At 37.3% G+C, this 27,103-nt stretch overlaps 1 protein-coding gene across 2 annotated transcripts in view; it reads left to right on the top strand.

Moving 5' to 3' along the window:
- Positions 1 to 27,103, top strand: part of ERAP1 (endoplasmic reticulum aminopeptidase 1) — a 132,988-nt gene that overhangs the window by 58,283 nt on the left and 47,602 nt on the right. The window contains exon 1 of one of the 2 annotated variants that reach the window (XM_085014103.1): positions 23,050 to 23,277. The exons of the other annotated variant lie outside the window; for it this stretch is intronic. The gene's annotated coding sequence lies outside the window, so the exon portion shown is untranslated. Of the gene's footprint in view, positions 1 to 23,049; positions 23,278 to 27,103 lie in introns of those variants that run through there. 2 annotated transcript variants of the gene reach the window in all.

Here is a 27,103-nt window from a genome sequence, read left to right as displayed (position 1 = left end):
ATTGGTTAGAGCAGAATTATTAGACTCGCAGGAAGGAGTCAGAAATGATCATGATTATGATTTCTTCCAGTTAGGTGGTGTCCTTCAAAAACCCATCTTTTATCATTATTTATAAGTAAATGATTCCTCCCCTTTGGGCACAAACACAATTACTACCATTGATAAAATTCTGCACTACTTTTCTTACCTTTATAAGGTGCAGAAAAATCATCTTTTCTAAGAACTTTTAAGTACTTTGAGGTTGATGGATATTCACACCTGTAATGCTATGTCCTACCACCTTAGACACTCTGCTTACAAAACAAAATTTAAAATATTGCATAGAAAAAACAATCTTTCTAAAACCACTTCACTGTGAGTTCCAAATTTATGTCTGCCACTGGCCCATATAGAAAAGTAAATTTGCCCTTGTAAGTTTGTTCCCTAGTTTACAATATGAATAAATACAACTCATATTATCCAAATCATTGATAGGGTAAAATGGGTCCATTGAGCAAATTAAGCAGGTCATAACTTCCCATTTTACCTAAAAGGTGCTTTTATAGCTTCTAGTTCTTGCCATTTTTTCCATCTTTACATACTTCTAACTAGATATAAGTATGCAAGGCAATGATACTGATTTTTTGGAATAATATTTTGAACCCTATAATGTACACATTCTTAATAAGTATGAGGCTAAGGCAAGTTTAGCCTTTCTTTGTTGGCCTCATCTAATCAGATTTACCTGCAGACTTCTGGTCTATTTCTACTAGAGTCTTAGCTTCTGTTATCCCCTGCCTTCTGTCCATATGTGGTTTCAAACCAGGGCAGAGAGCAAATAACATCAATCATGAAATTAGTGGCCCTAATCCTAACCTCTAAGAACACTGCTTGGACCTTCCTTCCTCAGTAGACTTCTAGTCCTAAAGACTGATTTGCTCATCTTGGTTTTAACAGAGCTTCTGGCCTTGATCCTTTATCTGCTAAACTCTCTATTTGCTGAATGAATGAACAAATACACATAGCTCAGTCCAGTGTCCCAATCCTGACCCTGAAGTAAATCAAGAGGCATGATTCTTAGCCACCTAAGGGAAATGTTTTAATAAAATATCTCTAGAAAATCAAATTTGAAGTCATCTACAGCCTACAACATATTATTCTGCCTTATTATGGGTAAAGTGCATTCATTTTTCAAGGTGAATGACTCATAAGATAATTTAAAACAGTTTAGCCATGAAAATCCCCACAGCATGTGCAGGGCTAAGATTGAATTTAAGGCAATAATAATTCCCTGTCAGAAGAAAATGAATATATTCATCAAGGTATTTCACTTGAAAAGTAATTGAGTCACCATTTCTATTCACATTACTATCTGAACATTGTAAAACTAAATTAAAAACTATGGGATTGTAATACAGTTTTTTGAAAAATCTAATTTTATTGTCAGGCTTTAATATGAGACTTTGTGTCTAAAATAAGTTATTTTTTCAAAAGTAGGAAAGAACTAAATTATATTTATGGAAACATAATGCCATTTTGGTATTAAATAGAGGTACTATATCTTGTCAAAATTTTAACTAGAAAATTCTGGGAATGGATATTTTTCAGTGCCTCTTTCAAAACAAACATAAGGCCCTAGCCTTTTTTAAGCCTCAAACAAGATATGTGAAAATTGTATTTTTTTTTTCTATCTTGAGTCCTAAAGATACCCAATGATAAGAGACTTACTTTTAGAAATTCAGGAGTCAATGCAGAGTTTTCTTTATGAATTCTGGGATTCTTTGTTTCCTGTTCAGGGTTTATTTATTATCTACAGGTGGGGAGAGGGCTTTATGTTACACATGGATGTGGGAGGTTGGAGACAGGGGCTTGGTCCTCAGATACCATTCATCCTTGCTGTCATTCCCTTCTCATAAAAATAATATTATTCATTTATGTTATCATTGCCAGATTTCCTACTCCTGAGTATATATGGTCAGAAAAATGTAGTGACCCTTCCTTCGTGGCAGCTGATCAGGGAATCTATAGCCTTGGTCCACTGCAGTAGAAGAAGTGGGAGTTTGGAAGTGAATCAAATTTAGGCTCTTCCCTCAGAGAGAAGTCACCATTTTTTTTTAATGAATGAATGAATGAGTAAATGAGTAAATGCTTCCATTGCTAAAGTTTTGAGGACCAGGAGGCTCTTTGTCTCACTTTCGCATGACAGAGTTGGTCTAGGTGTATTTACCGTTTGTTCTTTCCTGAGCTATCAGAGGACTTGCTGCTTGCCTTTTACCTGTGCTGTCCCTACCTCTGGTCTCCTTTGCTCTTTCCATTTTTCCCTTCTTTTTCATCTCCTCTAGCGCTTGTTCTTTCTCTTATGCATCTCAGCTTTCCTGAGAAAAGGTTAATATTTTGTTGCCATTTTCAACCAGCCTGATCATGTCCTACTGGCTCCAGGGTAAGGCATAGCATTTGGCTCCTCTTGACTGTGCATCTGCTGCTTCAATACTGGGGAGGCATGTTGTAATTTCTCCAGTTCCAGGGCTCAAGAGGCAGACTGTCAGGAAGCAGAGACTGTACTCACTGTTCTGGTTGCATACATAAAGCAAAAGTGGCATCTGTGTGTTGATCTGCTGTATCATGCCTGTAGGTTGTTTGAATGGAAACCTATAGGACCCAGGCTGGGAAGACACAACAAAATCAAAAGAAGAAAAAGAGTGTTAAAAAAAAATGTTTGAGGGAGTTCCTGTTGTGGCTTAGTGGTTAACGAACCCAAGTATCTATGAGGATGTGGGTTCAATCCCTGGCCTCCCTCAGTGGGTTATGGATATGGCATTGCCATGAGCTGTGGTGTAGGTCACAGAAATGGCTCAGATCCTGTGTTGCTGTGGCTGTGGCATAGGCAGGCAGCTGTAGCTCCGATTAGACCCCTAGCCTGGGAACTTCCATATGCCAAGGGTGTGGCGCCAAAAAGATCAAAAAAAAAAAAAAAAAAAGATTGGTATTATCTACTAATCAAGCATTCCAATCTAACTACAGTTGTAGACTAGGCCAAACACTGATGTGTCTCATTTTTTTTTATTACTCAATTTTAGTACAATTATAGCTGTACAACAGTCATCATAACCCAATTTTACAGCATTTCCATCCCAAACCCCCAGCATATCCCCCTATCTCCCACCCTGTTTCATTTAGAAACCTTAGGTTTTTCACAGTCTGTGAGTCAGTATCTGTTCTGCAAAGAAGTTCTTTGTGTCCTTTTTTTTAGATTCCACATGTAAGTGATAGCATTTAATGTTGGTGTCTCACTATCTAACTTCACTTAGCATGATAATTTCTAGGTCTACCCATGTTGCCGCAAATGCTTGTTATTTCTTTCCTTTTAATGGCTGAGTAATATTCCATTGTGTATATGTACCACATCTTCTTTAGCCACTCCTCTGTCGATAGAAATTTAGGTTGTTTCCATGTCTTGGCTATTGTATAGAGTGCTACAATGAACATTGGAGTACATGTATTTTTTCAAGCCAAGGTTTTTTTTGGATAGATGCACAGGAATGGGATAGTTGGATCAAATGGTAATTCTATTTTTAGTTTTCTGAGGAATCTCCATACTGTTTTCCACAGTGGTCGCACCAACTTACATTCCCACCAACAGTGTAATAGGGTTCCCTTTTCTCCACACCCTCTCCAGCATTTATTGCTTATAAACATTTTGATGATGGCCATTCTGGCCCATGTAAGGTGGTACCTCATAGTGGTTTTGATTTGCATTTCTCTAATAATCAGTGATGTTTAACATCTTTTCATGTGTTTTTTGACTATATGTATGTCTTTTTTTGGTGAATTGTCCATTTATATCTTCTGCTCATTTTTTGATGAGGTTGTTTGATTTTTGGGTATTGAGCTGGAGGAGGTGTTTATAAATTTTGCAGATTAATCCCTTGTCAGTTGATTCATTTGCAAATAGTTTCTCCCATTCTGTGAGTTTGTCTCCTAAGATGTCTGACATGTCTCCTAAGTTTGCAGAGGGCTCTAGACTTTTGTTTTCCTCAATGATTAGTTTATAATATAATTAATTTGTAAATCTGTTGTCCCTGCTTATTCTTCATCAGTAGAATGAGATACAGATGTCAGGCAGGTAGAGTCCAACTTCACCCACTTCTCAAAATCCTGCTTCAACAGATATACTTATTGCTTTGGAAAGCACTTTCAAATAATCAGCTAAAGACATGCCTTCAGTTAGAAGAAAAGTTCATTTAATTACTGAAAAGTATTAATTAAATATAGAACATAATTTAATTATCCCAGGTTTTTAATTACCTGAAACCCTTTCTTATCAGAAATCATTTTCATGCATACTATTTATATATATTTATATATTCAAATAGATATTTTTGAAGGAGTAGAAAGTAAATTGTGAGAAACAGCACATCAAGATGATTTCTGACTCCCTCAACCTCTATTATTAGGGCCATGGCCCTGGAGCTGCATTTTACTAAATGTGAGACAAAGAATGCTGATGTAGCTGAGGCAGGGAAAGACTCAGGAGATTTATATGGACTAAAAGTTTGGGAAAGCAGTGGCCCAGAGAGGGTTGAGAAGTTTAATTAATTTTGTATTTTTTTTGTTTTTTTTTTTTGCAAGAGACTTTAGTAACACAGCCTTTGTTAACATGCTCATATGCAGCACAAATCTCAGAGAAACACAGATAGTGTTTCCAAGTATTATTTGAATACAATGGTAAGTGTTGCTGTTCTGATGTTGTATGGAACACATTCTGGAAAGTCTTACAGAAACTAATAAAAATAATTATTATGACACAGTTAAATATGTATTTACATTAAAAGGACAGTTAGAATTGATAACAGAGCAACACAAAGACATAAAGATGTATACTGAAGCAATCATATTTTGTACAGCATCCCCAGCTTTCATTTACACATGTATCTGTACATTTAGGAGAAAATTCAATGAGTTATTTAAAAAATCATTAAGGTTTAAGGAAATCATTCTTGTTTAGTTACTTCTTACTCAAGCAAGTCAAGATACATTTAAATAGATTAAGAGAACTTCCCTATTTCAAGGTTACAAAATATAGTAATCAAGAAATTAAGTTTAAACAGTTAATAGATCACTTTTCAAACTGGAGCTTTTTATTAAAATAGGAAGATTTCATCAGGAGAAGTTTCTCATAAGCAATATTTTAGCATTATTTTATTTCTCTCACCTCTTATTATTTCCAAATATTAAGTGAGCTGAACACTTTAAAAAAGATTTTCCTCATTTGGACTTAACTTTTAAATGCCATTTTCCTGGATATTCATCATACCAGTCCAATGACCAACTAATCATAGCATCCAAAGAGGACATTCAGTTCACCGTTTATTCCAACTTTAAATATCTTTACATCAGCAGCACTCTCAAAATCAACAACTTCTTTTTCCGTGACTTCTGTATTTCTAAGTTCCAAATTTTGATTTCCTGGGTAGGGAAGGAGCCGCTGGGGGGTTGGGAAAGAGAATAAGAGATACAGTTGTCATTCACGACTATACTCATTATGTGGTCCTGGACCTGCAGCAACTGGCAACAATAGCATCTCCTGTGAGCTCTTTAGAAATGCAGAACCTCATGCCCATCCCAGACATACTGAATCAGAATCTGTATTAACAAGATTCCTAAAGTTTAAGAAGAACTTTGTAGAGAAGGTCACTTCTCAAACTTGGTGGTGCAGTGCAATAACCCAAGGAGTTATTAAAAAGTATTGCTGCCTGGCTTCCCCTTATAGAGATTCTCATTCAGTTATGGGATCTGGCTTAAGCATCAGGATTTGTAAAAACCACCCTAGGTCACATTAGTGTGCAGAAAACTTTGAGAATCACTGGTCAAGGTGAGTGGAAAGGTAAATAGACCAGGGCAGTGGTCTTTAATCTTTGGTATGTATCACCACCAAATAAAGCAGTACAGAGGGCCAGGTGTTGAAGTAGGATAGACCCTGAGCCTTGCTATGTGCCAAGTTTGCCAGTTGGTACTGACAAATACCAACATTTAAGAACCATGACCACGAAAGTATACATAGTGATAGGGCAGCTTTTAGGACCTCTTTTAAGATCCTGAAGATCTCCCTTGGGTTCTATTTTTATGACTGAAGTAGAACACTGATACAAGCATCTGTGTGACTATTCTATTACCTTCTTATCACCTAATATATATTTAGAACTAATTCTTCCAGGGATTAAATTATGCCCTGATTTTTTGCTAGCCTAGTACTACTAAAAACGTTTTTAATGTGAAATCTTATAGGAAAAAAATTCAAAGATTTAAAATCATGTGTTGATATAATTTCCTTCCCTCTGTTCTCAGAACTTACATGAAAATTTGCATATGCAAATATACTTGAATTCATAGGCTGTTAGAGCCTAAGATTCTTTTTTTTTTTTTTTTTTTTTGTCTTTTTGCTATTTCTTGAGCCGCTCCTGCGAGCCGCTCCTGCGGCATATGTAGGTTCCCAGGCTAGGGGTCGAATCGGAGCTGTAGGCCCAGAGCCACAGCAACACGGGATCTGAGCCGCATCTGCAACCTACACCACAGCTCATGGCAATGCCGGATCCTTAACCCACTGAGCAAGGGCAGAGACCGAACCCGCAACCTCATGGTTCCTAGTCGGATTCGTTAACCACTGCGCTACGACGGGAACTCCGAGGTTCTAAGATTCTTAGGTCTTAGCAATGACCTAAGCTAATTGTCATTTTCAGTCAAGGAAAGGGAAGACTAGAAGGAGTACCCCAAGGTCACAAGGAGAATGGCAGTGTATGAGCAAAAGTTCTGAAAATATTTAAAAATTCAAGGAGATAAACCTGCTGCATCAACCTAAACTATATGGGTTAAGTATTATAAAGATAAGTTAGTTAAATAAAAAGAACAATGTTTGTAGGTAGTATATTCACTACTGTGCATGTAATTAATAACTTGAACACAATTGGGCCTGAATGGTGAGGAGTTTGAATACATGGCTATAAATAGTATTACTTTTATACTGACATCCTATTTTTATCAATTTTTCAATTCCCAGTTTAAGCCTGTGTTATATGCAGTCAGCATAAGAGCTTAGTTTTTCCCCATTCATGTACATAGTTTGTCATATTAAATATACATGCAATTCTGGAGACAAGTTTGTAAACTTTGATGAGTAGAACACCTTACCCCTGCGTGTCTGGGAAGAGTCTCAGGCATAATTGTCTTTGCCCCATTTGCTCTCTCTGACTCCTCTGGCTCTCTTCCCTGGTCCTCAAAGCCTCCATATCTCAGCTTCCTTACAAGATCGAAGATGAGTACTTGTAAATAAACAAACCGAGCTTCCATAGTGTTCAGATCAATAGCCCTTTTAAAACATGTGAGCAATTATCTTCAAAGAAAGTAGAGAATGCCGGCAGCCCTTGCTAGACATAATTCTGAAAATAGAGAGTTTTTCAGACTCTCTTCTCCTTCACGCCACCTGTGACTCCCTCAGTGTCTCCCAGCAAGCCCACAGTGCCCTTGAACTGCCATCTGGTGGCTTAGTGTTCCTCCACTGGAATTCTTCTACCAGGCATGCCCTTAGAATTGTTTCCCTCATCTCTCAGGTACTTGAGTGTCTGATAGACTTAGATTGAGAGTCATGTATGTTAACTAGTACATTAATGAGGGACCACATTTTTCCACATGTTGGGGACATGGAAAAATTGGTTGTGACTAGCTTAAACAAAAAAATACTGGAAGAAAAATGAAAAGTGAGTGGGAGGGAGAGGTGTCTCAGAGAATTTAAGGAAGAATTGCACCACTCTGTTCTGGGAAATACAGGCAACAGTGCAGGAAGTGTACTTGAATCTTATCTGAGGAACTGATATTAAACTGATTTGGCTCCTTGGCTGTTTTGGAACTGGTTCATAGTGGCTTGGAAGAACTAGTCCTTAAATTTTCTGGAGCTTTGCATACCAAATGACATTACATTACTACTTTGAAATTGGCCATGATGTATTTACACCAAGGAAATTGGCAAATGTCACAAAAAGCATTACCGACATACTACCACTTAGCTCTAACTTTGTTCCAAACTTCAAATTCCAAAGAGATATATTGGAATGATGCAGTTTAAGTATCCACTTACGTGTTAATTATGTATGGCCAGGAGAACAGGATTATAATATACAGATACAGCAAACACTGTATATCAAGAGGGCCCTCAGGGAAGGGGTTTTTATGAACTGGGCAGCCACACAAGGGCTTTCTGCACAGTTAGTATCCCTTTTCAGATAATATATTTGTTTCCTAACTGGGGTTAAGCAATTAGGAAATTAGGAGGTGTGACATGTGCCCTCAGTGGGAGTGAATTTACGTACCTAACCATGACTGTGATGAATGCTACAGCTACCTCTGTGAATCCCAGCCGACTGCCTATTAAAAATCCCCTGGGACCTTTAAAAATAGACCAATCCCATGGCTCCACCAGAGATTCTGCTTTAACTGAATGGCAGTATGTTTTAAAAGCACCCCAACAAAGTGACTGTAGTTAACAGCATTGTTTTGTATGTTCGAAAGTTGCTAAAAGAGTAGATATTTAATGTTTTCATCACAGGAAAAGTAAATTGTAATTATATGTGGTGATGGATGTGAACTAGATAATTTCACAATGTATACATGTATCAAATCCTTATGCTGTACACTGAAAACTAATGCAAAGTTGTATGTCAACTATGTCTCAATTTTTAAAAAAGAAAAAAAAAAGAGCACTTCATATAAATCCAACTGCAACCAGAATTGAGAACAACTGACATTTTGAGTTGACATTATTAAGGGCCTTAGGAAGTGAAATCTTTACATGTTTGTCACTTTCTCTGGGTCAGAACTATTATCTACAGACTTATACCACCACATATGGTAGGCTTAAATTTTATATGATGCTACAGATTCTGAAGTGGATCATGATTCATTGTGGAGCATGGGGAAAGAATGAAAACAAAGCAATTGACATGCTCTCTAGGATCAGGGACAACCTCACTCCCTAGAGGGTGATAAAAAGTGTAATTTGTGGCTGATGAAGTGAAAAGTGATGGCTCTGATAACTTGGCTGACGTGTCAAGCACCCTACTAGGGTTAATAAATGACATAGTCCTTATATATATAATCTTATAAGTTTTGAGACAGTGCAGATCATGGAGCTCTCACTATTAGAAAGATAGGGGTTTTTAGAAATGCCTAAAAGCAGCATTTACTCATTTATTGATTCCACTCTTTCTTTCACCCAATGGTTATTTATTGAGCAAGTAGTATATGCAAGGAGCTATCTTAAGCCCTGGTAAAGAAGCACTTGATCTTGTTGAGTTTCCCTTTTAGAAGAGTAAGCAAGAAATAAACAAATTAAGGATTTTGTTACAAACGTAATTAGTACCATGAAGGAGAAAGGCAGATTTTATGAGAGACTGTGAACAGGAAGACCTGAAACGTGAGACCTATTCTGGGAAGATAGAGGCAGTCAAGGGAGACTTCAGGAAGTGATATTTGAATTAAGATATAAATATGTGTGGGACGTTAAGGGAAGGAGATTGTTTCAGGAACGTTAAATATCCTGTGGAAAGGGCTGTTTGGCTGGAAGGTGGCTAATGTATTTTAAGAATGAATTCTTGCAGTCCAGTCAATCTGTTGGGCAAGGCGTTAGGGGAGAAATAAGACTGGTAAAGAAAACTGGAAAATGGTCATACAGGGCCATGTAGACCATGTTGATACACATTTTACAGGTAATGAAAAACAATGAAAGGTTTTTAAGAATAATGCTGTATAGTAAAAATTTTGGCTGGTCTTGGTCTCTGGTTCTTGTGAGATAATCTCTAAATCCCTGTAATTTCCTGATTATTAGGAGTGTCCTCATTATTCAGTCCTATTAGGAGTGTCCTCATTATTCAGACCCCTTGGACCACACCTCAGTTTATGCTAATGAGATGACTTATGATAGGCTGCTCACACCAGAGAGACCAGTCATGTGAGTAGAGCTTTGGGGCTTGGCCATGTGATCTCTGGGCAGAGGCATGGGGCTGGAGGATGACCTCAGCCACTCAGCCAGTGATCCCATCAATCATGCCTAGGAAATAAGAGTCCAGTAAAAATGCTGGATGCACAAAACTTGGGTGAGTTTTCTGGTTGGTATTTCATATGAATGTACCCAATGAAGAGATGTCCTGAGGATACACAAGTTTCATATTGGGACCCTCTCAGACCTTGCCCCCATGCCTCTCCACTTGGCTATTCCTGATCCATCCTTTACAATAAAGCCATATTCTTAAGTATAGTCCTTTCCTGAGTTCTGTCAGTTGCTCTAGAAAATTATAAAATGTGATGGAGTCATGGGAACCCTTGAATTTGTAGACAATTAGTTAGATGTGTGGGTGGAAGGTAATCATCATACTGTGACTGATGTTTGAAGTGAGGGGAATCCTGTGGGAGGCTATACTCTTGACCTGTGATTTCTGTACTAACTCCACAGATGGTTACTGTAATAATTGCATTGCAGTAGAGGTGTGTGTGTGTTTGTGTGTCTGTATGTCATGGTGAGTGATTTATTCAGTTCTTCCATGTTGCTATTTTGGGCTCAAACTTAGTTCTGTCGCCTTCTCTTAGAAACTTTTCCAAGTCTTCAAGGCAGAGTTGTAATCCTTACCAGTGTTTCCAAAGTCTTTCAGTCTTTTCTCTGTTCTGCTGTTTATCCAATGTATGAAAAATATTGGTGTCCATGGCTCATTTGATGGGGAGCTACTTGAGGACTTGGAGCTTGTCTGATTCTTCTTCAGATCCTCAGGTCCCATCCTAGACTCTGAATGAATGAATGAATGTTCAGGTGGAAGGCAATACAGGTGAAGCTCTGCTCATTTGAACTTAGCAGATTTTATGGCTTTAAGCTACTATCATGATGGACTTTAGGAGGAGATATCTGGATACCAGTAAGGAAGTAATAAAACTTTATCCTACAGGGTAAAGGATTCAAACTGGAAGGGAAGTACTATTGTATTACTAGCATATGCATATAGATAAAGCCACACCTCTGAACCACTGTTTCCCAAAACTCGGGAGGATGAAAACGTACTCCTTGGCAAGTTGCAGTCCTTGAACCACCAGCATCAGGATCCCTCTGCCGTCATGACAACCCACTTAGCAATCCAGACATTTGCAGATCATTACTGCCCCATCAGGGGTTGTAAGTGTTTTGCTTCTTATCTTATAATTTCGAAAAACTATGTGCCCTCCTAACATTAAAAAAATTAAATTTATATCTAAATTTTCAACATTTAACATATTTAGACACTCTCAGTAGTTGAAAATGACATATTTTCTGGTATGTTTTAAATACTGACATTTATTACTTTAACTTTACATTTGAAAATATGTCCAGTGGGATGTAAATGTCACAAAGATTTGATGCTGTCATATCTATACTGAAAAGTTGAAAACATTCTTTTTTAAAAGTTCAAAATTTCTTCCTTCCTCCCCACTTCACTTTGTCCCCAGAATTTATCCTAAAATATTTTGTGATTGACAGTCTTTAACCAATCTTGATTTTCTGAAACAAAAAAATATATATAAGTATAAATGAAAATTCCACATCAATTTCATTGCTCTTTTAAATTATTTTTTATGTAAGTGGCTCAGGAAATTTGTTCATGTCAGTGAGTTGAGACTGTAGTGAATTTTGTTCTGGTAAAATCACTCAATTCTTTCAATTCCTTGCCACTTGCATGCCAAACATCACACAACAATCTATCAAGAAGTGTTTTTTTTTAAGGGCCACACCTGTGGCACATGGACATTCCCAGGCTAGGGGTCAAATTGGTGCTGCAGCCATGGGCCTAAGCCACAGCCACTTGGGGTCCAAACCATGTCTGTGACCTACACCATGGCTTACCACAATGCTGGATCCTTAACCCACTGAGCAGAGCCAGGGATCAAACCCGCATCCTCATGGATACCAGTCAGATTCGTTTCTACTGAGCCACAGTGGAATCCAAGAAGCATTTTTAATTATCTATTGGTTAGTATTCCTTCAATTTTGCTGAAAGCAAAGATTTTGAAGTCATTTAGAAATGAAAAAGGATATGTTAGTCATTAGAGGCATTCATTTTCTCAATATCAGCAAAATAGTTCACATTTCTCTTTATTTGCATCATGGAGGTTTTCTTAATCTAGGAATTGCATCATAGTAAGATTAGCCTTGGAGAGAGGTTAGCCTTTCTTTGTCAAGTGAAGCAAAGGTGGAACCTTGGGAGGTTCTCAGATAATGTTGAGATATGTTATGTATGATTGAGGTTCTGGAAACGGATCCCCTGAGAGCCACCTGTCTGCCTGGGGAGCTCATGGATAGGGTGTTTCCACAGACCTGGCTCTTCCTTTTGGAGACCCTGATCTAGCTAATGAGGTTGGTAGAAACTAACAAGGAGGATGGGCCTTCCTTACTGCTGAGCCTTGCTACTGCTGGCTCTGGAGGATTTATTGATGTTTCTACAACTGAACTTAGCTGTCATTGTACACTTTAAAACATGGTTATACAGGAAAAGAGCACACTATAAACTTAGATTTTAAAATCATATACATAGAGTCACCAAATAATAGAAAAATGAGCAATACAAAATTTAAAAGCATCTGGCGGGTTTTTTTTTTTTTAAGCATGGTTTCATATAAATAAAATGAAATAAGAATAAAAGATGTATCATAGGAAATTCTGACCACAGGATCAATATTTGAGACCCGCATTTGCACTTCTATCTGGCTTTCATTTGTGTTTTTCATGATCCCTGTAGTGATTCATACCACTTAATGGGGGAAATGTCCTGTCTCGGTGCCTTCAGGGAACTTGATAAGGCCCTAAAAACCCCATCTGCGGCAAGAATCACTCAACAACCCCCAAAGCAAAGCTGCTTTTCGTAACCTACTTGGCAACTCCAGTTACCTTTGAGCCTTCTGGGATTGTCAACAGAATGGTTTTGCCTTTCTCAGCAGGCAATGTCATAATTATACCTCAAGCCACAGACAATATCATAGAGCTGCCTTTTTCACTGATAGCAAAGCAAAGTTCTCAACCACCTGTGTACTCCTAACAGCTTTACAGTATTCCTTAAGATCTGGAAGTGTTTAACATACAGCGATTACTGGACTTCTCGTGTGGCTCACAACATATAGCGATTACTAAAAGCCCTTTTTCTGGTGGTTCCAAATTGGCTGTATGCATAAGAATCATGTGGGAGTGCTTCTTTAAAATGTAAATTTAAAAGTAGGGAGGGAAGTATAAGTTAGGATACATACTGCTATATATAACATAAACAACAAGGACCTAGTGTGTATAGCACAGGGAACTGTATTCAATACTAACCTATAATGGAAAAGGGTCAGAAAACTGAATCACTTTCCTATACACCTGAAACTAACATAGCATTGTACATCAACAATATTTCAGTAAAAATAATTCAATAAAAAATAAAAGTCCCTGAATCAGATTTTGAATCAGTATGAGTCTGAAAAACTGCATATTACTAGGCAATTATGATCTCATGTTTCTTGGCATTATCAGCACTTATATCTCAAAACGAAAAATTAGATAGAAATGAATCTTCATTAGATGACTTACACAGTATGAGTTAAGCACAATGCAGCAATAATTTAGTAATAACAGCAAAATAGAAAAATTATTTCTTCCCATAGCATCAAACACTCACAATGATCACATCCGTGGGTCTCTTCCCAATGTTCTGTTCAGAAGAATATCAGCAAACTGCAGCTACTTATTTTGATTGATTTTATTTCTATTATTTTCCTAAATCTTTCTTTCTTCTTCTTCAAGTAGTTCATTTTGCTGTGTAGCAAGGAAAATATGAAAGTTCTCAGTGGAAGTTTATATTCTTCAAACCTAAGACTCTTCTCACCATATCACAATTTATCAATTAATTTTAAATTCTTCAAATTGAACATGGTCTGATAAATGTGTTGAAGTGAAAGGAGTCAACATTAATGAAATACCAGCTACACACAGCACTCTTTATGTTTGAGGTTATTATTTCCCTTTTACAGATGAGAAAACCCAGGCTAGAAAGCTTAATGAACTCTCATAGATAGACAGGGGCAGTGCTGGAATAGGAACCCAGTCTGCTTACTGCAAATGCATGAATTAAACATTTTTGTCAAAGTACACACATCTCTTGGCAAATAGAAAGTTATTTTACCAAAGAACGAGATTCTTGTAATAGAGCAAGGTAATCAAAACACTTTTCTGAAATCTGAAAAACTGAATCACTTTGCTGTATACCTGAAATTAACTAAATCAACAATACTAGGGAGTTCCCATCATGGCACAGAGGAAATGAATCCAACTAGGAATGGTGAGGTTGTGGTTCAATCACTGGCCCCACTCAGTGGGTTAAGGATCCAGCATTGCCATGAACTGTGGTGTAGGTCACAGATGCAGCTTGGATCTGGTGTTGCTGTGGCTGTGACATAAGCCGGTGGCTACAGCTCTGATTAGACCCCTAGCCTGGGAACCTCCATATGCTGTGGGTGCGACCCTAAAAAGACAAAAAAAAAAAAAAGAAAAAAGAAACTTCAATAAAGAAATTAAAAACAAAACATTTTTCTTGAATGAAATTCCACTGTAATTATGGATGTAGTTGAGTTACTGAAGAACTAAAAATCCAATAATACTAACAATTTAAGGCAACTCCTTATTCATTATTTGAAGCTATAGCTAAGATTTTAAGTTTCGATTTTTTTATATCAAATTACTTGGGGCTGCCCCACTGTTAACATCATTGCCAATCATATAAAGTTTGTTACGATCAGCAATGAATGAAGACAACAACATTATGCTGGGAACGTCCTATTTTATTTACAAAGACAAAGTTGTGTGGACAGGAAAAACAGCCTCATAGAGGAATGAACCTGGAAAAAAGAAAATCCTATCAAAGAACTCACATGCCATTTTCTTATTCGAGATGAGGTCAGGAGTCTTGTGACAAAATCCTACTTATCTTGATGTCTTCTCAGTCTCTGAAGTAAAGTAGTGCCCTGAATATAGTATGCTCTGAATGAATTAACATTTTGAGTTGAGTTTATAATAGAGAACACATATGTTCTTTGAACCATCTCTTTTTGTCTTTCCGCTATCATCACTGACAAAAAAAAAATAGCCATATACCCAGTCACTTTTGATCTCAATAAACAAATCCACATTTCAAAAATAACTTATTGAGGAATATTTATGTTATCAAAGCACACATTAATGAAAATCTTATACTCCTTGAAGCTTAGGACCCCACTCACTGGAGAAGCGTGATGGGACCTAATAAGATTTCAGCTGGGCAAAAGCAGTCCTAAAAATGTTACCTTTGGCAGATTGAACAATGCAATCAATAATTTTAGCCTCTGTCTAAATCTCTTAGTTCAAATTAAAGCTTATAAGCCTAAAGGAATCATGAATGTAATTCAAGCAGTATGCAAGAAACCTAAAACATAAGGTACTTGTAGCAAATTCTCCCTTTGTATGTACAAAGTTATCTGCTATTTATAGCAAATTTTCGGAGACTAAATGCTTTTAACAAATCCTGTCCATTTTTTAAAAGGTGATACAAATATTTTTATGTGTAAAAATTATAAAATGACACAGCTGGAAAGGACCTGGGAGTCATTTCCCAGATTCTTTAATTTTATATATTGCTCATTTAAGAGGAAGACTTTGCAGATATTTGTGAAACACTCAGAAAAAAGAAACCTTCTATATTCTTACATTTTTTCCTCTGTCTTTTGCAATTGCACGCACATCCAACTCTGCTCAACTTTATGAAGGCCTTCCATAATATTCAACTTGATCTTCATAGATGCAACAACTTTGTTTTTCCACCTGTTGGTTTCATAACATTTTATTAATTTAAGTAACTATATTAAGAACACAGCTCGGAGTTCCTGTCGTGGCTCAGGGGTTAACAAATCCGACTAGGAACGATGAGGTTGTGGGTTTGATCCCTGGCCTTGTTCAGTGGGTTAAGGATCTGGCGTTGCCATGAGCTGTGATGTAGGTTGCAGACGCGGCTCGGATCCCCCGTTGCTGTGGCTCTGGCGTAGGCTGGTGGCTATAGCTCCGATTAGACCCCTAGCCTGGGAACATCCATATGCCACGGTAGCGGAGCGGCCCAAGAAAATGGCAAAAAGACAAAAAAAAAAAAAAAAAAAGAAGAAAAAGAAGAACACAACTGACATAAACAGATTTGGAACAAAGACGACTGAATCTGGCATTCCCCTCTGTGGGGGAGAGAGAGCCCTCAGCTGTACCAGGAGCTAAGCTTGCTGTGATATCAGTCAGCATGTTTTCCAGAGGGAATAGAGAGCTTGGTTTAACCTAGTGAATCAATTTTTATATCCAGTTATTGTGAAGTTGGTATGTTAGGTGTGGGACTCTTACTAAGGCAAACTCACCCTCAACATTCCTGCACACTCAGACTCACTCCGTGGAACTAGCTCTTTTCCATATCTTGGATAAAATCACAGGCAGGCTCTGTAGTTTCCTCTGATTAATCACATAAAATTTAAAAAATATATATTATTCATATATAATAAGAAAACACTTTTAAAACAAAAACCCTTTTAGCTCCAAATATTCTCACAGTGAAAGTCAATGAGAGCAGTTTAGTTTAAAAAAGAAAAACACAAACAAAACTGAACCTAATTCACAGTTGAAGCTCTTCTCAACCCCAGCTCTATCCCTCTGGAGGAGAGAAGTCTGCAGTGGGCAAGGATGTGGGCATGGGCTGGCTGCTTCTCTACTCCATGCTCCACTTCTACTCTCAATAATCCTGGATTCTGGAGGAAGCAATACCAGCATTTCCCTAGCAAGACAAATGATATTCCATGGACTGTTGGGTGAGAAAAGGACTCGATAGGCTACATGTAACTGATGTAATTTGAGAGATGGCTGTAAGTAGGATGGGACCCCAGGGGGCTGCCGCCCAGGAGTATTGATAAACCTGGAAAGAAGTAGCCATGGCAAAAACTGTAGACTGGCCTTATAATCAATAAGAGGAATATACTCTTTGCCCTTCTAAAGTGAATCTATGTGCCTAGGATTTATCTGAAGGATCAAGAAGGTTGTCTCTGGAGAGAACATGACTAATATCGTGGCCACTCCCTGGACCAGCACTACTCTGAATTTCATGTTTGTTCCCTGGCTTTTAAGTTTGACTATGTTATATATTCCTCAACAGTGTAGTGTTCATTTTTCTTTCTTTACAATTTTATATTATTAGCATCATACTATATATAGTCTTCTGCTGAATATTATATTTGTGAGATTAATCTGCATTGATGCTTGCTGCAATAGTTGACTTTTACTGCTCTATATTGTTGAATTATATGAATATCCCATCTTGTTGATGAACATTGGGATTGGTTCCAGTTTTCAGTCATTGCCATGCTGCCATGAATATCCTATGCTTGTCTCCTGGTACATATTGCTACAGTTTTTTAAGTCACATACCTGGATGAGAGTGGGGGAATCATAGTGTCTGCATGTCTTCTTTTCTAGAGAAAATCTGAGCCTAGGATGATGTTATTTTCCTCCAGAGAGGATTTTCACTTCCTTCTGTCAGGTGCCAGAAGCACCATCCAACTTCAGGGCCTCCTTGAGGACCTAGAGCTGGTCTGCGGTCTGTGCAGTGGCTTCTTTCCTTCCAGGTTCATCCTTATTCCTGGGGTGTAGCCCCCAAGGCTCTCATCCCACAGTCAGATAGGGTTCCCCAAGATCTCCACCTCTGGATGGCTGTGGACTCCAACTTCAAGATTTCTTTCAAAGTGATCCCAAATGTCCTTCCTCAACATCTTGTTAGCTCTTTGTTGCATTTGGTAAGATTCTTTTTAAAAACTGTCAAGCTGGAGTTCCTATTGTGGTTGGAAATGACTAGTATCAGTGAGGATGAAGGTTTGATCACTGGCCTTGATTATTGGGTTAAGGATCCAGCATTGCTGTGACCTATGGTGTAGGTTGCAGATTTGGCTCCAATCCCGCATTGCTGTGGCTGTGGTGTAGGCCGGCAGCTGTAGATCTGATTCGATCTGGGAACTTCCATATGCTGTGGGTGTGGCCCTAAAATAAAAATAAAAATAAAAACTGTCAGGCTTTTTTAGTTATCATTGGGAGAATGGGTCCACTTTATCTGGTCTTTCATTAATAGAGGCAGAAATTTCACACTTTCCAATTTTACTAGTTAATACTAATTTGCTGAACAAAAATGCTTTTTATAACCACTAATGGTGAACAGCATTTCCACTGATGAGAGAGGCTTACTTTCCCATGTGTACCATTTTGTACTTTTTGCCTTTTATGCCCTGGGCATGTATTACTTATTCAAAAAATACATATAAAAATCATTAAATGTAGAAAGAGTGAATCATCATTAATTTAGAAGGCAGTTTGCCTTCAAGGGAACTAAACCACATGTTGCAATTTTTAACCCTGCTGCCTAGTGTTTTCTTTAATTCAATATTGAGCTGATTATTATGTAAGCCAGGAAATTTTTTTTATACACGATGATGTCTGCATTCACAGAATCTAAAATGGTTAGTGTTGCTGGATTAGAATGTATCAAAAGATCACAGTGATGGGAAAAATTCAATCAGGAAGTCTTAATGTATATCAGAGAAATGACTAGTTCATTTGTTGCTATGGGGAAAATGATGTTTTCAATTCCTTCCCCATTAAGGACATTCTTGGATTTAGTGAAATTCAAAACAGGTCAACATGCCAGTAGTACTAAAGCTTTAGGATCCAATGTTGTAAATAAATTCATACTGAATTTTGAAAATCCATTGCCCTTTATTTTGTACATAAAAAACAAGGAATCTCCTATTAAGGCAATAATATCTGTACACATGTGTAAGTTATTTGGACTGAGACCTTAGGGGGCTGAAGAGTTTGTTTAAATTCATATAAAAGCAGAATTAAAATGTCATGAAGAAGAAGAAGAATTTTGATTGCCAATGAGTGAGTAATTTCTTATAATCTAGATGATTTGGAAGTTTATTGGCCTTTTCCCTCAGGTGTCTAGAGTTTCTGAAACCTAGAATGTTCAAAACTAAGACAGATTCCCATTCATAGGAATGACGTTAGTATGACTCCCCTCTCACACAGAAGGATGGCTCTAAAAGTCTCTTGCTCTCTCTTTACTCTGATGATTCTGTAATTATGACCCGAATGGCTCTTCAAAAAGTGTAAATGCGTCACTGCGTTGGGTATGTGGTAAAACTGCTTAATTGAAGAATCTGCCTATAATGTATAAACATTTTTACATGAATTGCTAATGTCATCAATACTCATTTAATTTTTCTCTTAATACATATTCCAGTAAGTAGTATTTGTAATTGAGAATTTAATATTGGAAACATAATACCTAATAAATGTTTGCATTATTATTATTACTAATATACATTTATACTGAATCTAGAGCCTTTTATATTCTTAATAATCCATTTACATTAAATAGTTGGATTATAAGCTTTTTAATGCATCAATTTTATTTTGTAGTTAAAATGCAGTGATCCATAAAATACCATAAATTAGGTCATCTCAATCAATGTTTGCCCAAAAAAAGCCTTTGACAAAAAACAGCATCTTTTTTAATGATAAAAACCCTCAGCAAGTTGGGTATAGAAGGAACCTACCACAATGTAATAAAGGCCATACATAACAAACCCACATTATACTCAATGGTAAAAGGTTGAAAGATTTTCCTCAAGGTAAGCAATAAAGCAAATGTGCCCACTCTCACCAATCTTATTAAACATAGTACTGGAAATCTGAGCTACACAAATTAGGCATGATAAATAAAGACACCCAAATTGGAAGGGAAGAACCGTCCTTGCAGGTGATATGACTTTATTTATTTATTTTTTCCATTCTTTTTTTTTCTTTTCCCACTGTATATATAGAAAAGACTAAAGACTCTACCCCAAAACTATTAGAACTAATCAATGAACTCAGTAAAGTTTCAGGATACAAAATCAACATGCACAAATCATGGTGTTCTGTACACCAGCAAATAAATATATAAAAAAGATATAAAACAATCCCATTCACAATAACATCAAAAAGAATAAAATACTTAGGAGTAAATTTAACCAAAGAAGTGAAAGATGTGTAAACGAAAAATTACAAGACTCTGATGAAAGTAATTGAAAAAGACTTAAACGGAAATATATTTTATGTTAATGGATTGAGTTAATATTTTTAAAATAACCATACTACCCAAAGCCTTCTATAAATTCAATGAATCCCTATCAAAATTCCAATGATATTTTTCACAGAAGTAGAAAAAAAACGCTAAAATTTGTGTGAAACCATAAAAGACCCCAAAAACCAACACAATTCAGAAAAAGAAGAACAAAGCTGGAGGTATTACCCTTCCTGATTTCAAACTATATTATAAAGCTATAGTAATCAAAACAGTTTTGTACTGGCATAAAAATAGACACATTGACCAATGCAACAGAATCAAAAGCCCAGAAACAAATTCCCACGAATATGGGCAACTAACATTTGACAAGGAAGTCAAGACTAGTCGGTCAGGAAAGGATAGTCTCTTCAATAAATGGTGTTGGGAAAATTGGATAATCACAGGCAGAAAAGTGAAATTGAACTCCTATCTTACCTCACTCACAAGAAATAGCTCCAGATGGACTAAAGACTCAAAGACCAAAAACAGTAAAACTCCTAGAAGAAAACATAGATAAAAGCTCCTTGGCATGGGTCTTGGCAATAATTTTTGTCTATGACACCAAAAGCACAAGCAACAAAAGCCAAAATCAACAGTTGGGAGAGCATCGAACTATAAAGCTTCTGCACAGCAAAAGAAATGGTTAACAAAATGAAGAGGGAACATATAGAATGGGAAAAAATATTTGCAAGCCATGTATCTAATAAGGGGTTAATAACCAAAAGATATAAAGAACTCACATAACTCAATAACAACAAAATCTGATTATAAACATGGGCAGAACTGAATAGACATTTTTCCAAAGAAGGCATAGAGATGGCCAACATGTACATGAAAAAATGCCCAACACCACTATTGTAAATCTGAACCAAATAGCCTGCCAAATATTATGCCAGCAAAGAGGGGTTTATTCTGTGTTCTCAGAGAATTGCAATTCAGTGTCTGTAATCATGGGGAGCCACAAAATTGTGATTCTAATTAACTATACTGTATTATTATATACTTACTAAGGGAATACTAATCTTAAACATTCTCATTACAAAAAAGAAATGGTACTTATGTGGTGGGAAGGAGGTGTTAGCTGGTACTACGATGGTAGTATTTTTTTTAATATATAAGTGTATCAAGTCAACATACCTTCATTTACACAAATTCATGTCAATTATAAAAATTATCAAAATATCTATAAAGTAAAGGCTGATTCTGTAATAGAAAATAAAAAGGTACTTGGGGTTAGACATTCCAAATGGTAGCAGAGAGGGTGTCTGTGTTTTCATTGGTTCTATTCTTTGTGTACTTAATAGAAAATTTTTACTTTTACACAAATGCCAGGAGAATTTCAGGTTAAAATTGAAAATAATTTACAAGTCGAGAATGGTTCATTACTAATAGGCCTAATTTATCACAGTAGCTTTTACTAGGTGAGTCTGTGAATTAAAAGGTCTTACTTGGAAAATAATTATGAAACCTAATAAATTTGACTTTAAATTGGCCCAGTAGAAAAAAATAATAGTTACTGTTTCAGAACCCAATACTCTTCTATTACTCTCATGGGGTTTCAACCAATACAGGGGTCTCAGTTTTCTTCAGGTGAGGGTTTGGGAACTTCATTTTTTTTTTTTTTTTTCAAGAGGTGAGTAGCTGTGTGGGGGAGAGAAGGCAGGGGAATAGGTAAGATGGAGGGGAAAAGTGAAATGGAAACTACTCTTAAAAGATGAAAAGCAGCCAATTCCAGACAAAGTTTTTATATTTTAATTCCATAAACAGAGGGAAGCATTTCAGTTTTATTTTTAACTTCTTAATCACTTGTCTTCTACTGCCAATTGGCTTTAAAAAGGATTTGAAAGAACACTTAGCCCTTGTGGCCATGAATTAAAGGACTCACGACTCCAAGTCTTGGCAGTTTCATCTAACACTGTCTTCCCCTGCCTGTGCTTTATTAAAGTCCAAGCAAAAACACAGGAAAGATCTATTTTGGAAGGTGTGAATTAAAGCTAGGGTTAGAGGGAGGTCTCAGATCCCAAAATGCTGGATCCAATTTTAAATGTTAACATTGTGACATTATATTTTATTCCATCCCTCCCCTCTTCAATACCGCCTCATAAATACCATGGGTATTGAAGCCTTGTGGGAATAGGCGCAGGGATTACTTGTATAGCTATACCCTGCACTGATAAATATGGCTAATAAATATTTCCATAACCAGTTTATTTCAACTTCAACATGTAGTTTTCTCTCTAGTTGGAGAAACTAACCCATCTCTAATGACCAATTAATCTCAAAATGAGGGTGAAAAATTTAAGGGGACATGGTGAGCTGGAGGTCCTTCTGGAAAAGAAAAACCACACATTCAAGGCAGGGGTTAAAACCTCAGATACATTCAAGAGTCCAGCAGGTAATAGGAACATAGGCAACTACTGCAGTAAAATCGTTAGGAAGTGATGTGCTGGCCAACTGGAGAAGGCACAGCCAAGTCACATGCTTAAAAAACACCCGGCCAGCTGAACTGAGTTGTTGCATTTACTTCACCACAATACCCATTTGGAATCCTTCTTGTAAAGCCCTATATCAAAGGGATTAAAAGGAATAGGGTTGATTTGACTGGGGTAAAGATCTCAGTTTTATTTACTTCTTTTTGCCTTTACTAAATACCTATTTAAAAAAAAAAAAAAAAAAAAACCTATAGAAAGGCCAGCCCAGTTAATAAATAGGACTAAACAGCAACTTACTTGAAGTTTCCCCAAATTCTCTCTACCTAACCTCCATTACTGGTTTGCCACAGCACCTGAAACCACATTGGTAACATCATTAGGCTCAGTGCAGCTGTTTTGAGGGAGTGGAATGAATAGGGGAGGATGTCAGTTTCTCCCAGTAGCTTTGAGAGCACAAACATGAGTTTGGCAGATGTTTAGCTGTAATGTAGATGACAGACTACAGCAAGGTCATGAGAAAAGTGAAAGGATGTCAAGTTTTTGTGGAGCAAATGCATTTCAAAAGAAATTAATATCTCTGATGAGCCCAGAACACTAACAGCATTTGAACACAGGAGGTATGAGGGCTGGGGAATGAAGGAAGGTCCTGTGGCTGGTGGTGGGGAATGAGTGGTGTATCAAATAACTAAACAAATGTTATTGAGTATTTATTCTATATCACATGTTGTGCTTGGTGCTGGGACTACAAAGATCAATAAGCTGTGGCTCCATCTAGACAGACTTCTAGCTAATTATATTTCATCAGTTCTATGACTCACACTTTTTCATATTCAAAACAAATTTGAAAATGATGGCATCTCATTTTTTGGCAGTATTTTTTAATTTTTTAAGTTTTATTGAAATATAGTTGATTTACAATGTTGTGCTAATTTCTGATATGCAACAAAGTAATTCAGTTTTACATGTACACACATCCATACTTTTTCAGATTCTTTTCCCATATAGATCATCATAGAACATTGGGTAGAGTTCCCTGTGCTATACAGCAGGTCCTTGTTGACCATTTATTCCATATACCACAGTGTGCATATGCCAGTCCCAAATCCCCAGCCTGCCTCCTTTAGTAACCATATGTTCGTGTTCAAAGTCTATGAGTCTGTATCTGCTCTGAAAATAAGTCAATTGTATCATTTCTAAAGATTCTACATATAAGTGATATCATATTATGGTTATCTTCCACTTTTTGTCTAACTTCACTTAGTATGATAACGTCTAAGTCCATCCATGTTGCTGCAAATGGCCTTCATTCTTTTTTTTTTTTTTTTTTTGCTATTTCTTTGGGCCGCTCTCATGGCATATGGAGGTTCCCAGGCTAGGGGTCGAATCGGAGCTGTAGCCACTGGCCTACGCCAGAGCCACAGCAACGCGGGATCCGAGCCGTGTCTGCAACCTACACCACAGCTCATGGCAACGCCAGATCGTTAACCCACTGAGCAAGGGCAGGGACCAAACCTGCAACCTCATGGTTCCTAGTCGGATTTGTTAACCACTGTGCCATGACAGGAACTCTGCCTTCATTCTTTTTATGGCTGAGTAATATTCCATTGTACGTATGTACCACATCTTCTTTATCCATTCCTCTGTCAATGGACATTTAGGTTGCTTCTGTGTCTTAGCTAGTGTACATAGTGCTGCAGTGAATATTGTGGTGCATGTATCTTTTCAAATTATGGTCTTCTCTGGATAGATGCCCAGGAGTGGGCTTGCTGGATCATATGATAGTTCTATTTTTAATATTTTGAGGAACCTCCATACTGTCTTCCATACTGGTATACCAATTTACATTCCCACCAACAGTGTATGAGTGTTCCCTTTTCTCTGCACCCTCTCCACCATTTATTGTTTGTAGATTTTTGATGATGGCCATTATAATTGTTATGAGGTGATATCCCACTGTAGTTTTGATTTAGATCTCTCTAATCATTAGCTATGTTGAGCATATTTTCATGTATTTTCTGGCTATCTATATGTCATTTTTTTGAGAAATGTCTATTTAGAGCTTCTGCCCATTTTTTGATTGTGGTGTTTGTTGTTTATTTGGTATTGAGCTGCATGAGTTTTTTGATATTTTAGAGATTAATCCCTTGTCAGTCACATTGTTTATAAATATTTTCACCCATTCTGTGGGTTGTCTTTTCATTTTGTTTATGGCTTTCTTTGCTGTGCAAAAACTTTTAAGTAGGTCTCATTTGTTTATTTTTATTTTCATTACTCTAGGAGGTGGATCTGAAAAGATATTCCTGCAGTTTATGTCAAAGAGTGTTCTGCCTATATTTTCCTCTAAGAGTTTTATAGTATCTGGTATTATGTTTAGGTCTTTTATCTGTTTTGAGTATATTTTTGTGTATGGTGTTAGAGAATATTCTAATTTCATTCTTTTACATGTAGCTGTCTGGTTTTCTCAGCATCACTTATTGAAGAGATTTTTTTTTCTCCATTATATAGTCTTGACTCCTTTGTCCTAGATTAGTTGGCCACAGGTTCATGGGTTTATTTCTGGGCTTTTCTATAATCTGACTTCAGATTATACTACAAAGCTACAGTCATCAAAACAGTATGGTGCTGACACAGAAAAGAAATATAGATTAAAAACCCCTCTGATGCTCCCCTTCAACAGCTGAAGTTGTTCAGGTGAAGGGAAGGAGAAGGAAATAGTGGATAACCTCCTCAAGCACAGGAGAACATTGCAGATGTGTCCATTTAGTAACTCCACCATATCTGTGTTTCTTCAGAAAGACAGTTGCTAAAGCAACACTGACCACTTCTGAGCTGAACTCTGGGCTATAAAGTGCAACCACCCTTCTATGGGTTCCCCAAAAGCCAGCTGCCACAGACGTCATGTCTCACAACCCATCAAATAGGTCTATTAATCTGCTATTGCAGCACATGATGGGAAAGTAACTTGTATGGGATACCAGAGCCACATAGACATGGCATTCCTCAGAGTCAGAAGCAAAACAAATCCCAGACAACCAATAAATAAAATGTCAAGGACTTGTGGGAAATTCAGCACAGCCAGTAAGGGAAGTGCCAAAGAATTGTGAGAGATGGGCATTTTATTGCAGACCATATTTGAAGAGAACTCTCACCATTTTTTATATCTTTACCTGAGTCAAATATGTGTCATATGTCTTTCAAATATTTCATAGTATTTTTTTCTTTAAAAAGTGGGAACTCATTCCAAGCAATGACAAAACAAAGTCATGCTAGGGTTTGGAGTGATCTCAGGAAATCAAAGAGGAATCGGACAATGAAACTACTCTTTACTGGCACCTATATCCCTTCTTTCCCTCAGAGAGTTAAGCTGGGGCATTTCAGCGAGAATTGGATGAATGGAAATAACTGAATTAGAATAACATGTGGTAACATTGTGGAGCTGCAAGAAGTGTGGTACAATAGAAAAATTAAAAGGCTATTGTGAATGACACATAGAAAAGAAGGCAAGAAATGAGATTCTTGTGGTGCAGATGAGGATAAGGGAACACGAGGTCTTGTCTAGTAGAGGAGAGAAGGAAATAGGAAAAGGCTCTAGCATCTTACACAGAAGCCACATCATGCTTTCCTTCTTAGTGTAGCCTTCCTCCTAATTTGAGGGTGGGAGATGAGTGATTAGTGAGTGATGAGTCCTCAGAATAGGTTAGACATTGCTAGAGATTCAGATCTGAATACAGACCCCTAGTTGTAGCTTCATCTGATGTAGGCAAGTTTCATCAGAGAATGAAGGGTCTGGGCCAAATTCTCTCAGTGGGATGCAGCCAGTGCTGAGAAGAAATCTTTTCAAGGGGAATGTCTCTAAGAAGGGCGTGGGATGGAGTGAGAAATTCATCTCTACCTACACTCACCTGCTTTATTTGGGAAACCCAGGAAAATGAATACAAGCAGGTCTTGCTTTGTATATGGGAGTTCCTATCCAGGGCAAGATGCTTCACAGCAGATACTTGAGTCCCATCCTTTTGGGAGAAGTTAGTAAGGCAAAGTGAGGGAGGTAATCTTTCTCTATGGATATGCAGATTTACTGAGCTTTACTAAAGTGCAAGAGAATTAATTGAAATATTAATGTGTGTGCTTTTCTCTCCATGTAGTTTACCCTCTATCTCAAGCAGAAAATTGGGCTTTTAATTTCCCTGTCTTAGGGCCATTTATGTATTCTAAATCATAAGTTGCTCAAAAGCAACATCTCCTGACTCTGATAAAAGCTGAATATTTTGGCGACTCAGAGGGGCAGAGGAGAGGGAAAATAGAAATTCCCAACATAGGTCAAGAAGGTATGGCCATCCCAAAGACAGAAAGAACACATGTTCCACTGGGTATCAGTATCCCTGCGACAGCCTCAGAGCAGCTGGGCACATGCCACACCTAGGAATGATGGACACTAGGCCCTAA

Source organism: Sus scrofa, chromosome 2 (genome assembly GCF_054392235.1).
Source record: "Sus scrofa isolate SSC_HxYL_T2T_F1_AM1 chromosome 2, Sscrofa_HxYL_maternal_Yorkshire_Landrace_v2.0, whole genome shotgun sequence".
NCBI classification, from domain to species: domain Eukaryota; kingdom Metazoa; phylum Chordata; class Mammalia; order Artiodactyla; family Suidae; genus Sus; species Sus scrofa.
Note: the sequence above shows the minus strand (reverse complement) of the source record. Positions and strands in the feature narration are given on the sequence as shown.